Raw genomic sequence first — 19,843 nt, 5'->3', positions numbered from 1 at the left:
AGTATTTTAGCATGGTATATCTGGTTTCTAGACACCATGATGAGAACTCATGGTCTGTTCCATGGCTTCCATGCTTGACCAGGGTTTCTTTGGACATCTGGACCTGGAATTGTGGTTTCTACTTCCTGGCATGCAGCCACCATAGAATCTCCTGTGAAGAGCAGCAGCTGATGCAGAATCTGCTCCAGGCATCCAGAACGGGATTAAAGTTCAGATGCACTGGCTGATGAGCTACATGCAAATAGCCAGAAGACTGAGCAAGAAGGGTAGAAAACATGCTAGCATAGAAATCACTTGTCTGTTAGGCACATCCATTAAAAAACAAAACTGCATACACTGCAGAAACCAGGCAGGGTGGCTTGTCATGAAATGTGAAGCCAGCCAGTTATTGAAAGGGCAAGAGCTCCATCCTATTTTCCATCTGTCTATTCTAAGTAGCTAGTAGGCTCCAATTTGATTGGCTCAGACCCAGTATATATATTATTTCATATGAATCAATGCTATTCAATTAAAAAATAACACACACTAATTAAAAGAAAACAACAATAGAAGAGAGACAACAATTGATACCAAACTACTGGCACCTTTATCAGGGAAAAAGTCCTTTTAGGGTTTTATAGAGAACAGCATCACAAAAATAAATTGCCTTGGTCATAAACAGACACAGGGTAGTGTTTCCATCCACATTCTTTTGAAAAGAGAGTAATAACAAATATTAATTACCTCCCATGAACTACATCTACTGCTGCCTCTAAGCTGACATTCAAGAACCTTGAGGATTAATTACGAGTAATGAATCTCATTTCTGCATTGCCCAGTTAAACACAACTTTTATATCTCAAATGAGTTTGACCTTTTTCTGTGCCATGTACTGTGGAATTTCTTACCCAGAACTGGATTGCCTACAATAAAATGGTCACTGAGAAACAGCCTAACATATTTTCCATGGTAAAAATGAATGCAACATTTTTGCGCAGAAAAAAATCATTACTTGGAAACATGCTTTACAAGGCAATATTCATCACGATCTTAACAGAATAATAAAATGTCCCTAAGATGCATTCTACTGTACCTTCCTATTCATGAGCTCAGTGAAATCCATGGAGGATAGTTCTGCATAATCACACATGGAGATGGCCCTGGGGCACAAAGTTCAAACTTATACTTGATGTGCCCAGGGATTTGGCTCAAGAATAACATAATAGGATTTTCACCAGCCTTCAACAAAGATGGTTATGTATACAGGACAAATTCCTGATTTATCAAAATGGATTGCAAGATATCCTATACTTTTTCAGCCAATTCATTTGTTAAATTCTTAATGAGGCATATATAGAAAAACCTCCAGGTGTTTGCAGTTGCTACTATTTCTGAATAGGCGCTACAAGTACATGTAGCTGGACTCTCTGGGAAGGACCAAATGGCGCATCCCCTCCAGCAAAAACCACTGCCAAATTTGGGGGTCAATTGCTGTGCCTCTGATTGAGCTAGTTATGTTTTGCAGGGGTTCAGTTTATGCCAGCAGAACCATCATTGCACTAGTACTGGGGCACCACTGGATACTGTCAAATCCTTCCAGCCATCCTTTCCCCATGCTCCAGGCAAGCAGCACTAAAGCTTTTTCTTACTCACTGCCATATCAATGCTGCTTCTTATTGTAACTTTCCAGGGTTGGCTTTTGGCTTTGTTTTTAATTATTTTAGGTGACAGTGCTAGTAGCCAATGGAGATCTGTTTCCATATAATACAGTGTTCTCTCCTTGCGAGATGCCCAGTTAATTTCAGCTATTGGCAGTATAGAAACATTGATGATGACTGATGATTATGATGTACAGTGGCCACATATCCTACTTCACAGAGAGAAATTCTACGTTTCAAGTGTTTTCAGAGAACAGTTCCTCACTTGAAGGCTTCCTCTGTTTGGTGTGAAATGCCCTGCCTTTGTGGAAACAGCTGGTGTGTTGCTCTTTAACCACCCTTATTTTTTCATGCACATGATCCCCTGCTCAAGCTGTGGGTGCTTACACTCAAGCCCCACACCCATGTCACTATGGCTCTCCTTTCTTTCACCCAGGATTCATAGAAGATGGTCCGGTTCTTACACTCTGACTCCCCTGCCCTGTCCCTCTGAGACACCAGAGCTGTGGACGGGGACTCTCTCCTCCCTCCTCTTCGCAGAGGCCTTTGTGTCACCGGTTGTGCAACCTTTTTGTGTAAGCATTCACAGACTTTAAATATGCTTCTACCCATATACATTAACACATATTTTGCATATATTTTGTCTTGTTCTGCATTTTCTTTTGAGGACGCATAAGTGGCCACTCTAGCATAAGGCAGGTTTATATGTTTCTTGTATAAGTATGTATGTTTACTTGCTGTTTTCCCTTTTTCTTTTTGTTGCTAAGTTGTGTGATCTGCTTTTATTTCTCCTAACTGCAAGCAAGGGCTACTCTGAGGGTGAGTGGGAAACAAAAGTTTCACTCTTTTTGTCCCAAGATCTTGGAAAGGGAAGATTGGAATAAAATTTTCAGGCCACAGACTCCTCTGATGGTTTTCTGAATTAACAGCCATTATAGGTGCTTTGAGGCGTCTACACATTTTGTTAAGTTTGTAGATGTATCTACCCTTACCTGGGAATTAGTTCCATTGAATGCAGTGAAACATACCTCTTAAATCCTTATATGATGGTGCTGTAAAAGAAAGAGAGCTGTGTCCTCATATATATTTTGTTTTTCATCAAACTAGTATCATAACCCAGCAACATACCATACTAATAACATAACTTTTCCAGTCTTTATTTAGACTCACTTTCTATTATTTCAAGCAGAATCATAATACAAATTAAAGATCGCAATTAGCTCTTCATATTTATTTCTGTCCTTCACTGCCATTTGGTCTACAAATGGGGAAGAAGGGAGCATCCCTGATCCTTCTGCAAAGCCATATGGTATCCAAAATTTCTGTTTCTCCTTTTTCTGATTGCATCTGTCTTGAGATTTACACCTTATGGCATGCAGTATGTAATATGCTATGTGACATGTGCAAACAGTGTGTTAACATTTCTTTTACTGATATAATTGCTTAATTCCAAAAAATTCATCAGAGAAATAGGGCAGGAAAGGTGATTATATATTATACTTTGGGCTTTGGCTCGCTCAGAACAAGTGATGCCTCTTGTCAGACTCTGTTAATTGGCTTACTGTTGGATTGGCATTGCCTTGAAGTTGAATTTAAGTTCAGATTTTGAAAACTTGAGAAATATTGATATGGCCATCATCCAGGTAAGCAATTTTGCAAGTAAAAACACAGTTCCATGAATTGAACAACAATTTTCTTTACAAGCAGCTTACACTAGAATCTCACATGAGGTTAATCAACCCTCATCATACAAAACATCTGTTGTATGAGTGGGCAAACTCTCCTGCTAGCCATACAAACAGATTGAAGTTGTGGGAGGAAGAGAAAGATAAAAACACCATGAATGATAAAAAAAATATTGTGTGAGCAAGGATTTGTCCAATCTTGCACAGGGAAGCAGAAGAACAGTTCATTGTGTTGCTCACTTAATCTTCCAGATCCTGCACTACATGCCTTTTGATACATGATTGGAAAAAATTCAAGAATTTCAGGTTTTTTATAGAGGGGGCAAATCAATAGGACATTCAAAAACAGCATTTTCTAATGAAAGTCTGAGCTACTGAACTACAAAAGGGAGTGTTGTAAAGTATGCCTTCTCTTGATTTCTGCATAAAGGTAATTCCCAAGCACCAACAGTCTAAACACTTCTGAAGAAATATTGAGATGTAACGTATTATGAAGTATCCAACAAAGAAACTACCCTCTTTTAATTTAACTAGTAAAAGGCCTGTCAAGTACAACAGGCAAGGAAGTGGGGAAGGGTAGATTTTTCTGTCCTTTCTCTGATCTCAGTCAGCATTACTCCTGCACAATTGCAGTAGCCATTTATTACGTTTGGATTATAAACAGCACGATCCCCAGACAAGCATAACTGAGAATAATAGGATTTACAGTTAAGCCAGAAAGTTGGTCTAGGAGCTCCCAAGTTCCCAGCAAGTGGCAAGAATATGGCACATTTATTTATTTATTTAAAGTATTATATCCTCTCCTTAATCCATATTTCTGATTTATTTTCCGATTTATATCCTGCCTTTTTCCTACAAAGGGCTCAAGGCAGCTTACATCATTATCCTCCTCCATCTTATCCTCACAACAACAACCCTGTGAGGTAGGTTGGGCTGAGAGTCTGTGCCTGGCCCAAAGTCACCCCGTTGGCTCCATGGCTGAGCGGGGACTAGAACCCAAATCGTCTGAGTCCCAGTCCTATGCTCTTAACCACTACACCACACTGGCTCTCAGTGTGATATAGGATTTCTGGGCATTTTACATAAAGACAAGAAAACAACAATAAAATCTGCAACAGCATTTAATATACAATATACAGTATATAAAATAAATAAAATAACTATTAAAATACTGGCTAAATAAAAAATAGCCTGGATCTGAAATGAATGCAGGGTTGGCACCAGGTGTACCTTCCCGGGGAACAGATTCCACAATCAGGGCACTACCACTGAAAAGGCCCTTTGCCTGGTAGCCACTCTCCTAGCCTCTTTCAAACAGGGATTCTGGAAGAAGGATCTCAGCAGAAGATCTTAGGGACAGGCAGATGTATATGAGCTTGAAGGTTGCTAGTCTTTCCCCCCCTCCAATCATTCTAAATAAAAGGTTGGGATGGGGTAGTTTCTACTTGGAAGAAGATGTTCCTCTTGTTCCAATATGAATGAATAGACAATTTTCACCATTTTCAGCCCATGTAAATCTGACTCACTACTATAAAAACATAGTAAGTGGTAAGGAACTCTGTAAGTGAATCTTTCTAGCCTCCTACCATGGCTGTACTTCATAGATGAAGCTCAAATTGTGTCACTTCACATGACAGGGAATGTATCCATTTGTATATTCCCTTGACTTGGATTTAACATTGAGTTTTCCGCACTGTTTAAAGTCAACAGCCATATAAGACATTCACTAAGTGTCTAATTTGATAAGACTAAAGGCACAGACTGTGCTATGGGTGCCACCAACTGCATGGGGATGGTTTTCCGTTCCTTTGGCCTAGATGTACAGAAACAGATTACCAGGCGAGCCTGGATGTGGCCAGTACTATACAGACGCTTAAATTCCAGGTTAGCAATTGCTCACAAATGAAGTGAAGACAATTGCAAGGGTCGCAGAATCACAGAATATTAGAGCTGGAAGAAGCTAAGAAGGCCGTCGGGTCCGGCTGCCTGCTCAGTGCAGGACACCAAGTTGCACCAGCCCACTCAGGTGACTGTGCAGTTGCATCTTGAATGCATCTAGTGTGGGAGAGCCACCACCTCCCTAGGAAATTGGTTCCATTGTCGTACTGCTCTGACAGAAAGGAAGTGATTCCTGATATCTAGTTGGAATCTGGTTTCCTGTAACTTAAGTCCATTATTCTGTGTTCTGCACTCTGGGATGATCCAGAAGAGATTCTGCCCTTCCTCTTTGTGATAACCTTTCAGGTACTTGTAGACAGCTATCATATCTCCCATCAGTCTTCTCTTCTTGGGGATTCCCTGGATCAGACTTGTTGCCCTCCTCTGAATCCTTTCTAGCTAGACTGCATCTTTCTTAACTTGTGGTGCCCAGAACTGGACACAGTACTCCAGATGAAGCTGGATGAGTGCTGAATAAAGGGGAACTAGTGATTTCTCTTCAACCTGGAGGAGACTCCAAGGGGATCTGTTGGCGACATATAAGGTACGTGAAGGGTTGTCACATGGAGGTGGGTAGAGAGTTGTTCTTCCCTGCAGAGGAAGGCAGGATACACTCTAATGGAGTCACGCTCAGGGAACCAAGGTTCAATTTGGATGCCAGGAAGCACTTCCTGACAGTTAGGACCCCGAGGGTATGGAATGGGCTTCCATGGGAGGTGGTTGAGGCCCCATCGGTGAGGGTGTTCAAGGATAGGCTAGACATGCACATGGTAGGCATGTTATGAGTGGAGCCAGCTGGAGCTGGGGCTCAGGCTAGATGGCCTGGGAGGCCCCTTGCGATTCACTCTGTTTCTATGTTTCTTCCTTCTCCTATGCATAAAATGTGATTATGGACAGGAAAGAGGAAGGCATTTGATTTCAGAAAAAATACTCAAGACACAAAGATTGTGGGTGATGTGGAGGAAGGCAGCAGAAGATGTGGGCAAAAAAGCCCCAGAGGGATCAGATGCAATCATCACAGCTCCTGCACCTTTATTTCAGCAAGTGTCTCTGGACAGTAAGATGGTGGGATAGATGGCCTCCCAATGATCGGAGGCTCCACATAAAAGATTCAGTGCTCCATCCCTAGCAGGCTGCCTCCTAAGATGTAAAGCAGAGCTGCCCCAGATGCTGATACTGGCCTTGTGAAGAAACTTGGATTTGTATGAAAAGGCCATCTGAGCACTTCCCCAGAGCAAAAGCACTCTTAGAATATCATGGCCACTGAATTTTCTAGGCCGTTATCCTAACTGCCTTTACATACATGACATGTTATTGGTTCAAGGTGATCGACTGCTTAGGTGGGTAACAGCTGAACAGGTTCAAAACATTAATATTTTAAACTGCACTATCCAGTTGGGTGCCCCATCTTGGGTGCAGTCTACAAGACTCAATTTAAAGGTCTCTAAGGAAAGTGGCCTTAGATGAGATAGGACACTCATATATCGAGAATTCTTTCATTTAATCTTTCTCTTAAATTGGATCTTAGCTGCCTTTGAATTTTGTATCCCACAGGCTAGTTTGTGGTTTAAGATAATTGAATAATCCAATAACTCATACAAGCCACATATTCAGTTTCCTTTTAAGTCCAGGCTAATGATGCCTCACAAATGAACTGAACCACAAGGTAAATGAAACTCACAAAATGCTGAAGTTGAATATGCTCACTTAAATCAGTGCATTCATGTCATTATGGAACAAACAGAAATAACAATGTGATATGGTTTCCTTTCTTGTTAAGAAACATCTTAGCAGTATGGGTATCTTTGTCAAAGGTGTTTTTTTTCAGAGGTGTTTCTGGCTAATTCATATAAATTTAGCCTATACTCAGGCATGCTTAAAATGTCCAGTGGGAACAAGGTGTGAACAGCTTGCCAAAACTTACAGAATCTTGGCTTGCTCTCAAAACAGAATGCCAATGCTATAGAAAGAAAATGAGAGGGCAAAAGCTATTCAGCCCCTTTCTATACTATTGGGAAACAGGAATTTTCAAGTAGATTTTTGAAGGATCATAATCATGTCTGAGATCACTCATCCCCTGACTGTGTTAGAATACCCAAACAACTTCCAGCAGATACATACTGCAATGAATAACAGGTTGGTCACCACTCAATGCAGATGTAAGCCCAATGACTGCAATAGACCTAAGTGCATATGAGTCTGTGGTGGACTGTAACTATTACACAGAGGTTAAATTGCACTGGAATCTATAGGGCATTTTCAAATACTGTTCTTAGCACTGCAAGATTTTATGTGAGTCAAAGCAATACTGATGTAAACACTAGCAAAGAATGAGAGGACAAGGTACAGAAGAGAATTTAACAGACTTTCAATGCATCTATTTGGAACATGGTTTTCCATTAAATTAAAGCATTTTATTTAGTTGTAGACACAACTGTTTGCATTATATTACTAAAAACAAATTAACATAAAAGGCTGTTTACAGAGGCCAATACAACCTGGGACAACCAGTCTGAATGTAGTTCAGCAGGCTTAATGGCTGCCCACTGGGGTCTTGCTAAACTTTGTTTTTACTGTTTGCAAATGCAACAATAGGAGGCCCCAAGTACTGGTAGGCTAGGTATCAAACTGGGTAGCCAGCACTCAGGCTGGTGGGTCACAGGAAGTGAAGCTCTAAGCCATGGTATCTTAACACGAGGGTATGTTTATCTAGTAACACATTGCCCTCTGGCTAACACATAATTCAGGATATCAAACAATATTCAGTCAAAAGCCCAGAGCCGCTGTTTGAGGCTTTAAAAGGAAGCTATTTTTCTTCATTGTACTACCAATTTCAGCGATGTAGCAAGGACAAAGATGCGGCAATCCAAAAGGCACTATAACCCAAGCCCTCATTTCCTGGAAGCTGGTTATCCCTGAATTAGTGGAATGTCCTCATCTCTTCTATTTCTCCCACTAGCCTAAAGCTGAACAGAAACCAGTTACCTAATTTGCAATATTGAAACAAGCTTCTGTGTATAATTATGTGAGCTGGAAGGCTCGTTCTCTTGGGAGCTTGGCAAAAGCCCATCACTTCATAGTTGGGATCATTCTAGCTGTGACGAAAACGGTTAGATGTCAGTATTGTGCTTAGGAACTTCTGCAACCTGATTGTGGCTCCACCCCTTAGACATGACTTGCATCATGGGAAAGCCAGTGAGGTATAATGGCTACAGTGCTGAACTGGGAGACAGGAGGCAGATGGTCTAGTCCCCACTTGGCCATGAAGCTCAATAGGTGACTTTGGGCCAGTGAGAGACCCTCAATTTAACCTACCCCACAGCTTTTTTGTGTGAGAATAAAATGGAAAGGAGACTATATAAGTCACCTCAAGTTCCTCGCAAGAGAACAAGTGGGATATTAATGTAATAAATAATGTGGGGACACACACAAGCAGCATTCAACAGCATCAGATAAAGTTTGCAACTCCTTATTGGACTTTTCTATGCACTGCATTTACTATGCTGCTGATGACTGTATCTGTTTTGCCTCAGCATTCAGATCCAATTTCTGCACAATGAGTTTTTCCTTTCCTGTTTTTCTGCTCCCTCTAAGTGGAGATTGCTGCAGTGGTAGAACACAAACACACCAGGAGACAGAGTACTGTTTTCCCAGTTGTAATTTAATAGCTCATTTTCCCCATTGGAGGGAGTGGCAGAATTGGGAAAGTCGTCTGACAAAAACCAAAGTGAAACTGGAAGATCCAAATCGCATCTAGAAAGTCAAGAGACTGTAAAAAAAACATAAGGAATCACAAGCGGACAACAAATGCCATGTCTAGAAAAGCCCGCATGTTTTAGAGCAAACAGTTAATGGACCTTTATTTTCCTATTCAGAAACAATGTATATTTAACATGCATGTGCCAATATACATTGCACATGGGAAGCTGAAACAAAGTTTTCAGTGACCTGAAAGGTCAGATGTTGTTGCCACTAAAGAAGTGTACCTGATTAGTCCCTTGAAGAGGAAGCTCCTGGGAGTCCTTGGAAGAGCAAGATGCAAGCAGAATAAATTATTTTTCAGGACTACTGTAAGCCAACAGTAGAACTTCTCCATACTCAAAATCAGATCGTAGCTCCAATCTCAAAGTACTACTAGCAATAATAGTCATTTGCTTTCTGGCATAAGCGTCTGCTTCTCTTCAGCCCTCAGGCCTCTAAAACAACTATATTTGTAACAGAATAATGATTTGTAGACTACACCTGCAGTGTACCAATTGTACTGTGCACTTGTGATACAGTTAACCATGCAAGTCCAGGCTACCTGTACAACATAAAATAAATATAGAGCACGCACTCTAAAATTTCAACCAACTGCAGAAAAAAATCTTTGAGCCAAATGGACTGTTAATAAGAGCCAAAGTAAATTGGCTCTTCAAAAATTGAATCAAAAGTAATATTGATCTTAGAAAAACGAAAAAAGTAGTAACTAGAAAGGCAAGAAATAAGGAACATATTGAACAGCTGCATTTTCATGGAAGATGTTTAGATAAAGCCCATTAATGCAATTCAAGTTGAAATGAAGCGGTGTTTGAAAGGCCGGATTGATTTCTCTTTGCTTTGTTGCTATCGATAGGTTTTGATTTATTTATTTTTGAAAGGAGGCAGAACAACCACCCACCTCCTCTTACAGTACAGTGTATTTCCTTGCTAAGTTATGTTCAGAGTCACTGACATGCATCTATCCATTCCTTCTTAGGACAGCAGAATCAGCTTTGGTCTGCCAGGCATTCTCTCTTCAAAACTGAACAAATGGGAAAGTACCTAGCCAGCACATCTCCCTTGGAGGTCAGATCAATACCTGCTTTTTACTGCATTCCACCCCCAGCCCTATTTTGTACAATATCCCAAGCTAAATTAGTAGTTCTCTGCTCCTCTAGCTCCAGTCACATCATTTCTTAGGGTTTAGCCAAATAATAAAAGCACTCCTGATTTATCCTGTACTGCTCTAGTACTGCTCACTTTGGTATTGGTGAATTGTATCTTAACCTCACATGTTGTGAGCCGCCCAGGGAGCCTCTGGCTAATAGGGTGGCACACAAGCCAAATACATTAAATAAGGGATAGGGATAGGGTTGCTTCTGGGAACATAGCCTGTCATACCATATCTTATTCAATCTTGGAAGGGTGTTTTGTACTCCACCGGAGCAGTACAGAACACAGTTCCAGCAGGCAGAGTAAGGGAAGGCCACGCAGAGAAGCAAGTGGTTTGAAATGACAAAGGCACGTGTAATGCCAACTGAGCCTGGCGCAGATAACATGTTACGCCATAAATTTGTGCTCTATGAAGAAGTTTGCTCAAGCACTTTCTTCCACTCCAAAGGAGAAGATGTGAAGCACTACTTCCCCTGGGGGGGCGGGGGCCGAGTGGCACAATTTGCTCCAAGTCTGGCTTGAGTCACATGAGTGACTTGACTTGGACTTGGCAGCAACGAGTGAGTGACTGGACTCGAGTTTTCGGCATATTTTACCAACAAGGCACAGTCTGTTTTACAGCTGAGGCTCACCTTGCAGCAGAATATCCAGGAAGACACAGGCAGGCACGAAAAAGAAGAGGCTGTGGGAAGGAGGGAGTTTCAAGTGGTGGAGAGGATTGTGACAAGGGAAGAGAAGGCTCAGCTCTTCTTTTCGGAGCAAGGGAAGAAGTGAGAGGGAAGCAGTTTTGTTTAATAAATCCTGGATGAAGTAAAGGACTTCAATGTATCACTGAAAGAAGTACAGAGGGGAACAGTGGGGGCGTGTTTGCAACTCTCAGACCTACACCCCATCACCATCTCCCTTTTCTCTGTTGAAGTTGGCTCTTGAGACTTGATTCGAAAATGTCTTGCAATGACTTGAGACTCAACTATGACTTGAAAGTAACGACTTGAGACTTGACGAGACTCGGAGGAAAGGACACTCCCCAATCTGAACTAACGTCAGTTTGCCACTATTTCCAACATGGATGAAATGTGATTCAGTTAAAAACCGGGGCAGGGGGATACAATGAAACTTTGTGGAGCTTGTGGGTGCATTTGACAATTTGGGAAACAGTCCTAATGAGTACCGTCATAAAACGGATGCCCTCAGAAGCACAGCAAGTTACGAAGCACAAGTAAACTGTCCAGAAAGACTGAGTGCAAGGCAGTGGTACACTGAACCCACCATTTTCATCAACAGATCTTATATCACAGAAGGAAAACGTTTCCTCTCCTCTGCCCCTCTCTCTCTCTCTCTCTCTCTCTCTCTCTCTCTCTCTCTCTCTCTCTCTCTCTCATTCTGGACCACTAGCCATAGTCGCTTTCTCTCACAAATATGCCATGCACACACACCCCTCCATCTCCAGTCATTCATACACACCATATACACATACCATATAATCACGCACACAGGCATGCACAGATGCCCCTTTTCACTGCAAGCAATCAGAAAATCTATACTTGCTTCCTTCCGGATCCCTTCAAAATCATATTCTCATTTTCTCTCTCCCTCTGTCATTCTCACACATGTGGCCATTCATACGTACAGGCGCACTGACCTTCCCAATGCCCTCCAACTTTACACAACCCCAATTCACGCCTTACTCTTTCCTCCAGGCCCTTCTGGCTTTCAGCCGTTGCCCCTAAGATCCTTCCTGCTGGCTTTAGGTTGACTTCTCTGAGTACCTAGGATGTTTTATGTGCCCTTCCTCATCCTCTGGCCCACTGCTCTCTATAGCCCCCACTGACAGACACAGAAGGAGACAGTCTTTATTTTCCTCTTTTTTCTTGGTGCTTGGATGCCCTACAGAACAAAACACTGCCCTACAACTGCACATTATTCTCATTTCTTAAGAATGTGGTGCCAAATCATTTACAGGACATGAGGACAGAACTACCTTGAGGCCTCATTGTGCTTTAATGTTATCAATTTTAATTATTTTTAATTAAAAGTGGGAGAGGTGGGACCCTTTGGCAGCTCCTAAGAATGGTGTCTGAGCCACAATGATCCACAGGTACCATATTGCCTAGCACAGGTCTATGAGAATGAACCAGTGCCAAACTATAGTTTCTAATCTTAGTTTGTTCCTAAATCATGGTTTTACTATCTGCAATTCCCAGTTTGGATGTAACAACAAACCAGGTAACAGATGCTTCCAAATCTTTCTGTACATGCTAGAGATGAAAAGCAAGCAGTAGAGAGTGCTTGATCCCAAGGCCTGATGATGATTCAGTTCTACATCCAAAACCAGGTCCTTGAGAAGCAGTCCTTCATTTGTTTTCTCAACTTGACAGAATATATGTATAATATTTTCCTGTGCTGCGCTTTACCTATGGAAGGTGTGGGCAAAGATTTCCCTACGGGAAAGAGCCCCACCATCCATTTTCCCAAACTGATCTTGAAATCCTTATGTGCACTGTCACTGCTATTTCAGAAATGGCTCAATATTCCAGGAGGAGCAAGAATTTACTTGTGCTCGTGTCTTCTGTCAAAATATTTTCAAGACCTCTTGTACGCTCTCAGACAACAACCGCCATCTGGGGACATGCTTCATAAGACCTTTGACAAGTTACGCTTCATGCCTTTTGTGAATTCCCTCTTCAGTGAAACCTTCAGAAACTCTGAGCCAGACTGATCATACCATTCCTATATACAAATTATCCTCTCAAAAGCTTTAGCTCCTCTGCACAGCTAGAATAATGTAAAAGTCAATTTAGCTATCAGAGGAATGCACCATGACCTCTGTCCTCATACAAACAAATTTAATCTAAGGGAAAATGCAGATCAAAGAAGGTATAGGTGACATTTCATTTGTGGAAAAATCAGCTACCCAGTTATGAACATCTGAGTTACAAACAACCTGTACTTACGAATGAACTGCCATACAGTCTATTAATTTTTTAAAAATTACTGCAGAAAATCATCACCACCACAGAGAGGGAGGAAGTGAAAGGGGAGAGAGGGTGGCCTCCAGAGCATGCTTCCTGCCTCATCCATCCAGAGAGGGAAATCTCTCCGGCATTTCATTGCTGCAATGAGGCGGCACTGGTGAGTTTGGGCTGTGGGGTGCTAGAGACACGTGTGGTTTTTCCAGGGGGGCCTGCACCTCTAACCCCTGTGAATGTGGAGGGCTGACCGTACATGATCTGGCTTAAGTACGAATTTGATTTAAAAGCAAGGTTTCTTTTATCGGGAATGAAACTTGTTTGTAATCAGGGGTATACCTGCAGTTGCAAGAGGAGCAGCCTCAGTGCTGGAGAAGCTTTAAACACATGTGGTGAGACAGCAAAGTCATAGAGATAGTCTGAGTAGAAATACTTCAGTTTGCAAGAAAAATTATGCATCCAGACATATACAAAAGAGAGGAACCAAGATTATGGCTCCTCTTTGTGGGAGACAGCAAGCATCTATTGCATACTCATTTACTATCATTCTTCTGGACTGCAACAATAATGGAAATCATGTCAGTTTGGAAATTTGCAAGCGGATGGTCAATTGGAAACTGGCAAAGGCAACCTTTGGATATTGCTCCACTAGAAAAATTGACCAGAATGCTGAGGGCAATGCACAAAATTCTGCTTACACTTATTTATTTATTTATTTATTTATTTATTTGGAATTTTTGTATGCCGTCCCATTCGCATAAGCCTCGGGACGGCTTCCAACATATAAATATCTATACAAATACATATAAAATCTGGAAACATCCTGACAATAATTTAAAACCAATAAATAAAATCAACACTTATTAAAATATCATTTAAATAAAAAGGTCTTGGCCTGGCGCCAAAAAGCAAATAATGACGGCGCCAGGCGGACCTCTCTGGGGAGCGCATTCCATAAGTGGGGTGCCACTGCAGAGAAAGCCCTTCTCCCGGTACTCACCCTCCTAATATATTTCACAGAGGGTTCCCGGAGAAGGGCCTCTGCTGCCAATCTCAAGGGGCGGGAAGGCAAATATGGTTGCAGGTGCTCCTTTAGATATCCAGGTCCCAAGCTGTTAAGGGCTTTATAGGTGACAACCAGCACCTTGAATTGGGCCCAGACTTCAATGGGGAGCCAGTGAAGCTGGTAGAGGACTGCGGTTATATGAGAACAACGCCCAGTCCCCGTCAGCAACCTGGCAGCTCTATTTTGCACCATCTGAAGTATCCTCACAGTGATGTCCAGTGGAGTTTTCATGGGGGTGCTGGGCCTGTTACATTCTGGGCCCAAGATGGATCCCCTTGAACTTTTGGTGGCCCGCTGTGATGATTTCGCACAGCACTTTAGGGATAAACTCACTCAGATGCACCACAAATTGGACTCCACAGTTAGTATTATTCCTGCAGTGTAGGTGTCCAGTGCACTATCTAGTCCACCTTTGTTGGGCTGGACAGTGGACCAGATAGTGCAGTGCTAGCAGTTTCAATTACTGCTGCCTGAGGATGTGGACAAGGTGCTTGGACAAGTCTGACCCACTGCTTGTTTACTTGACCTTTGCCCTTCATGGGTGATCACCAAAGCCAACAACAGAATGTTACCTGGGTTCAGGAAGTTGTAAGCACCTCTCTGAGGGAGGGATGGTTCCTGTTCCTGTTCCTTTGAAGGAAGAAGTTATAAGTTCTCTCCTGAAGGTGAACCTGGACCCAGAGGTTGCCACCTATGATGGACCGGTGACTGATATCCCATTCTTGGGTGAGTGGTGGCCAGACAACTTCAGGCACTTTGTAATGTACAAAGCCCTAAATGGTTTAGGGCCTGGATACCTGGAAGGGGGTCTCCTTCCACATATACCTGCCCAGCCCCTAAGATCTTCCACTGAGGTCCTTCTTCAGGAGCCTTCTTTGAAGGGCATTAGAAGAATGGCTACCCAGAGCAGGGCTGTTTCTGTGGTAGAGCCCAAGCTTTGGAACCTGCTCCCCAGAGAGGTGCACCTGGCATCAACGTTCTATTCATTTCGATGCCAGGCCAACCCCTTTTTATTTACCTGGTATTTTAAGCTTTGATGGCATTTTTAAGCTAGGAATTTCATTATATGTTTTTACATATTATTTTAATTGCACTGTTCTGTTGTGAGCTGTCTTGTGACCTGTTGGTATAGATGGAATATAAGTGTTTAAAACAAACAAACAAACAAGACAGTGCCTTCCACACTTGTTGGCAAGTAGTCCCCATCCAAGTTGGGGGAGTTCAAACCTCCACAATCACATGTAAGTATCTGTACATTCATAATTCATAATCCAGCTGGTAGATTGATAGACCCTCAAGAAGAAGTTTAGCCCTACTCTTTTGTATATCTGTATTGCTATATGCAGTAAACTGTGTCTGAGCTATTTCACTCTTGGTGTCGGTTGTTTTTCGTGTTGTATTTTTTGTTGATTATTTTTTAAAAGTCAGTTTAGATGGTTATGCCACAAAATTCTCAAAAAATACAGAGCACAAGAAGTCTGTAGGCTGTCCTCACTGATACACAGCAAAAATAATACCAAAGATGTTCCATGGCAGTTATCAGCCAGAGTTTCAGCGCTTTCTCTTTTGCCCTGCCCACCTGCTAAATTTCATCCAGCTCCATAAGCCCTTGCAACATGCTTCTCAAATCCCAGCTGTAGCAGAGTTGTACGCTGCAGTCCAAAGACGTGGCAGTAAAAGTTACAAGGCAGTGGAGAGGATACAGCCATGGCTTCTATTCTGCTTCTGTACCAGCTGTCTCATCCCAACTCTATCCCTTGCCATACTAGGTAAAATTTCAATTCAGCTCACAATAAGCAGGGGAGGAGAGGTTATGTTTTATTTCTTTTGCATTTTCAGGGAGAAGATCCTGCTTATCCCAAACCAGATTCCAGTTGATATTCACGCATTCAAGCTAAGAGGCCACTTAAAGTTTCCACATATGCACAAACACATAGATAAATCAAGCACAGATGAACTCATTCTGATGGTATATGTACTACAAATCTTCTCAATTACCATTGTGAGCAATGGGTGGAAACAAATGCGTGCACAGTAAAGAGAATTCAAGCATGCATAATTCATTATGAAAGAAAAGAAATCAGATACTATTATGTGAAAAGGAGTATGTGAAAAGGAGGCTTAAATAGACATGCTTCTGGCTATGTATTGATTAAGGACAAGGTGTTGAAACACAACAGCATTCATCAGTACTGTAGGCAACTCAATGGAAAATTTTACGAAGGTGTGTCTGATTTCTAGAATTGCAAGCACACTAAAAAATAAGCCCTTCTATGGTAGGTCACCCACGCTATGTCCCTTTGTGCCTAACTGATGCATGAAGTACCATTCTGCTTCAACACTGTTGAATGGACAAGAGTCCCACATCACTTTTTCATGAACATAGCAACAAAAGAAGAAACTACCCCCCCCCCAAAAATGAAAAAGAGCGAGTGCTTGGTAGCAGGAAGAACAGCGGGTGCTTGGTGCCAAGTTTTCCATCCTATGTAGTCTATTCTACAGCACACAGGCCTGGATCCACCAGATTTAGTCAGCTGACTATCAACCTCTTATTCAGAAGTGGGGTTGTTGGTTCCAGGTTTAGAGAGACCCATGTGCCTTTAAGAGCAGAACAGAAGGGTACATACTACGTATCAGCTCCAGATTTTCTTGTATCTTGTTACTATATGTTTATGAAAAGCCCTTCCTAATGAAATGTTCCTTTTCACAATTTTTAAAGGCACCATTGTTCTTTTCCTCAGGGTCTGTGATGGGAAACTCTGAAGATTATTCTAATGATACGTGATCAAAATGCTTGGGCCTATCACTGTGATCTCATCAATAGGTTTGTCATAGAAAAGACTTAGAAGATACATTTTTCTCTTAGTGGGTTCAGACAACAGGATAACCTATGCTTAAAGGTTGAATCTGGGTCGTTGTGGAACAGTGGGTTGTTTTTGAAATGTGCATCATGATGTTGTCTGAACCCAGCTGTAATGAAAGATCATGACTTGTTAATCACAAACAACTCATGACCCGAGCCCTGGGTTTGTCATTGGATTGTGGACTTTGAATTGTTCACTGTTCAACGAAAGCATGGTTTGTTATCATGGCTTGGTTCAGACAACATGGCAACCCATGATGGAATGACAACCCACAGCTCAACAATAAGCCATACTCAACCCAGATTCAGCCCTTGAGTGTGGGTTGTTATGTTGGCAAACTCTACTACTGGCTGCAGATATTTTTTGGTATCTGTCTACTGTCTTTGGAATGTTACACTGATAACAGCTAGTGGGAGGGGATAAGAAATGGTTTGTGGGACATTTAATATGGAAGTAGAAAGAAGAGAGAGAAATGAGAATTTAGAGCTCTAAATTTAGCTTGTTTGTTAGCGGTATACTTGTTACTTTGGGACTTTGATGTAGGATTGGCAGTTTTGCTGTCCTCTTTTATTTACTTCTTCTATTCCGTTTGTGTAATTGGACATAAAGCACTTATGACACAAATATCTTAAGTCTCCAGTGATCTCTCATAAGAAAATATGCCCAGTATCAAAGGCCCATGACATCTTGACACTTGGAAGAGTAGGGAGCATTTAAAAGCATTTATAAAGCAAACATTTATTGTATTTGGCAATCACAATTATTATGGGCACAATTTAAAGAGCTGTCTCTTTTTTTCTTTTTTTGTAGATCAGCAATTAAACACAACCTTTGTTAGCTCAGCAACAGTTATTAATGGGTATTTCTGTTGCTGGAACTCTAAACTTTCTGGGATCACAAGAAACGAGTAGATTCTTCTATTTTTATGATGCACTGACACTGAAAAATCTATACAGATGCTTCCCATAGCCTTTAACACTTTTGCTTAGTAATGTTCAATCATGACAATTAAATTTAATTGTGCACTATTACAGCGTAAACGACTATTTGGAATGTCATTATAAAGGCTGCTGATTGCTTAACGAAACTTTTGAGTTCCTACAAATAGCATTATGGCACTTGTTGTAAACACATAGGTTCCAAAACATTAGTGTTATGTTCATGATTCTCCAGAGCATACAAAAATGATAACCAATTAGTTGGCTCCATAAATGCAAGTCCAACATTTCAATCAGCGACATTTTCCGAAATGAATCCAAATCTCCTCTTCAAGAGGAAATCATGTTACATGCAGATTATTCATATGTCACACAATCTAAACAGTGAATTCTACATAATAAAAAGCGTAACATACAATTGATGCTTCTCTCAGACCGTGTTATTCTGGAGAACAGAGACTGTTTGGGCTATATTCCAATGCCTCAGAAGTTCCCTATCTGGCCCAAAGAGCCTTGGGCATCTTCTTGGGCTTGTCCTTGCCATGGCCTGGAAGCTACCAGGGGATTGGAGAGTAAGTGGAAAGCAGAATCCCCTCTTCATCTTTGATTAAATATTTTCTCTTATTCGAGAACAGAAATGGCACACTTAGTGTTATAGGAACTCCTGCAAGTACCACTGAGTGAACTTCATTTCTGCTTCTCAGTGCCTGCTCAATGAAGATGCAGAAACGAAGCCTTATTTGGCTCATGGATTCACCCACCACATAAGAACTGAATTAGCCTAGTGTGTCTAAGTCCAGACAAATGTCATGGTCTCCAAAGAGTACCACTGAGGTTCAAGAGACTCACAAGGATGGTGCTCTCCCATCTGTCTCACAAAGATCATCCACCATGGGAATCAAGCCATTTCAACATTGAGATGTCCAAAAAGTTGAAATGATTTATTCTAGAGAGATGAATCTCAATAGATAAAAATGGCACAATAGATCTCTGAGGATCTGCATCTGGAAATGGTGCTGGACACATCCAGGCTACAGAATATTTACATTATATTTTCTAGAGTTGTAGAAGTTTCCATTTTAAGTCCCAATTCAATTTTTAGGGACAGCAGCCACGGGAAACACTCCAAATACACTTATCTCTTTTTGCCTTACTTCTCCTGGGTCAGATTGATTGATTGATTGATTGATTGATTTAGGAGGCTTCTATGCCGCCCCATTCGCCGAAGCCTTGGGGCGGCTCACAATAATAATAGATTGAATGGCACACAAGGATACTTTGCCCTTCTCAAAACAAACCTGAATTGCAGAATCCCTAGCAAACTGCAGAAATGGTGCGGCCATGGCTGCAATTAGAGTTATGCCTTTAATTTCGATTGCCTGAAGGAGGGGGCCATTAGACTACCAGAAGCTAGAATGGGAAAACAAGGCATGTCCACAGCCACATTGTAGCATGCCCTCCTCCTTGCTGAGTGCGCCTTAATCTAGGCCCTACAAGCCCCAGCGGTATAGCTGCCAGTGATTTGTGACACACAAATTACAGTGGTACCTCGGCTCACGAACGCCTCAGTTCACAACCAAATCAGGTCGCGGACAAAAATTTCATAAAAATTTTGACTCAGGTCATGAACTCCGCATTGGGTGGCGACTGCGATCGTAGGCATCTCCCCCCCCCAAGAGGAGGAACGGCCGCAGGGGGGAGGTGGCCGAGATTGCGCCCGCCTGTCCCGCAGGAGCGCAACCGCAGTCTTGGCCATCTCCCCCTCCCAGCACGATCGTGCCTGTCTCCCCCCCTGAGCACGCCAGCAATTACACCCATCTCCCCCCCCCCCC

General features: G+C 41.9%; 1 protein-coding gene across 1 annotated transcript in view; it reads right to left on the bottom strand.

Annotated features, from left to right (window-relative positions):
- Positions 1–19,843, bottom strand: part of SH3RF3 (SH3 domain containing ring finger 3) — a 258,330-nt gene that overhangs the window by 201,193 nt on the left and 37,294 nt on the right. The window lies entirely within an intron of this gene.

This window comes from Varanus komodoensis, unplaced genomic scaffold, assembly GCF_004798865.1.
Source record: "Varanus komodoensis strain SLA01 unplaced genomic scaffold, ASM479886v1 scaffold2, whole genome shotgun sequence".
In the NCBI taxonomy this organism is placed as follows: domain Eukaryota; kingdom Metazoa; phylum Chordata; class Lepidosauria; order Squamata; family Varanidae; genus Varanus; species Varanus komodoensis.
Note: the sequence above shows the minus strand (reverse complement) of the source record. Positions and strands in the feature narration are given on the sequence as shown.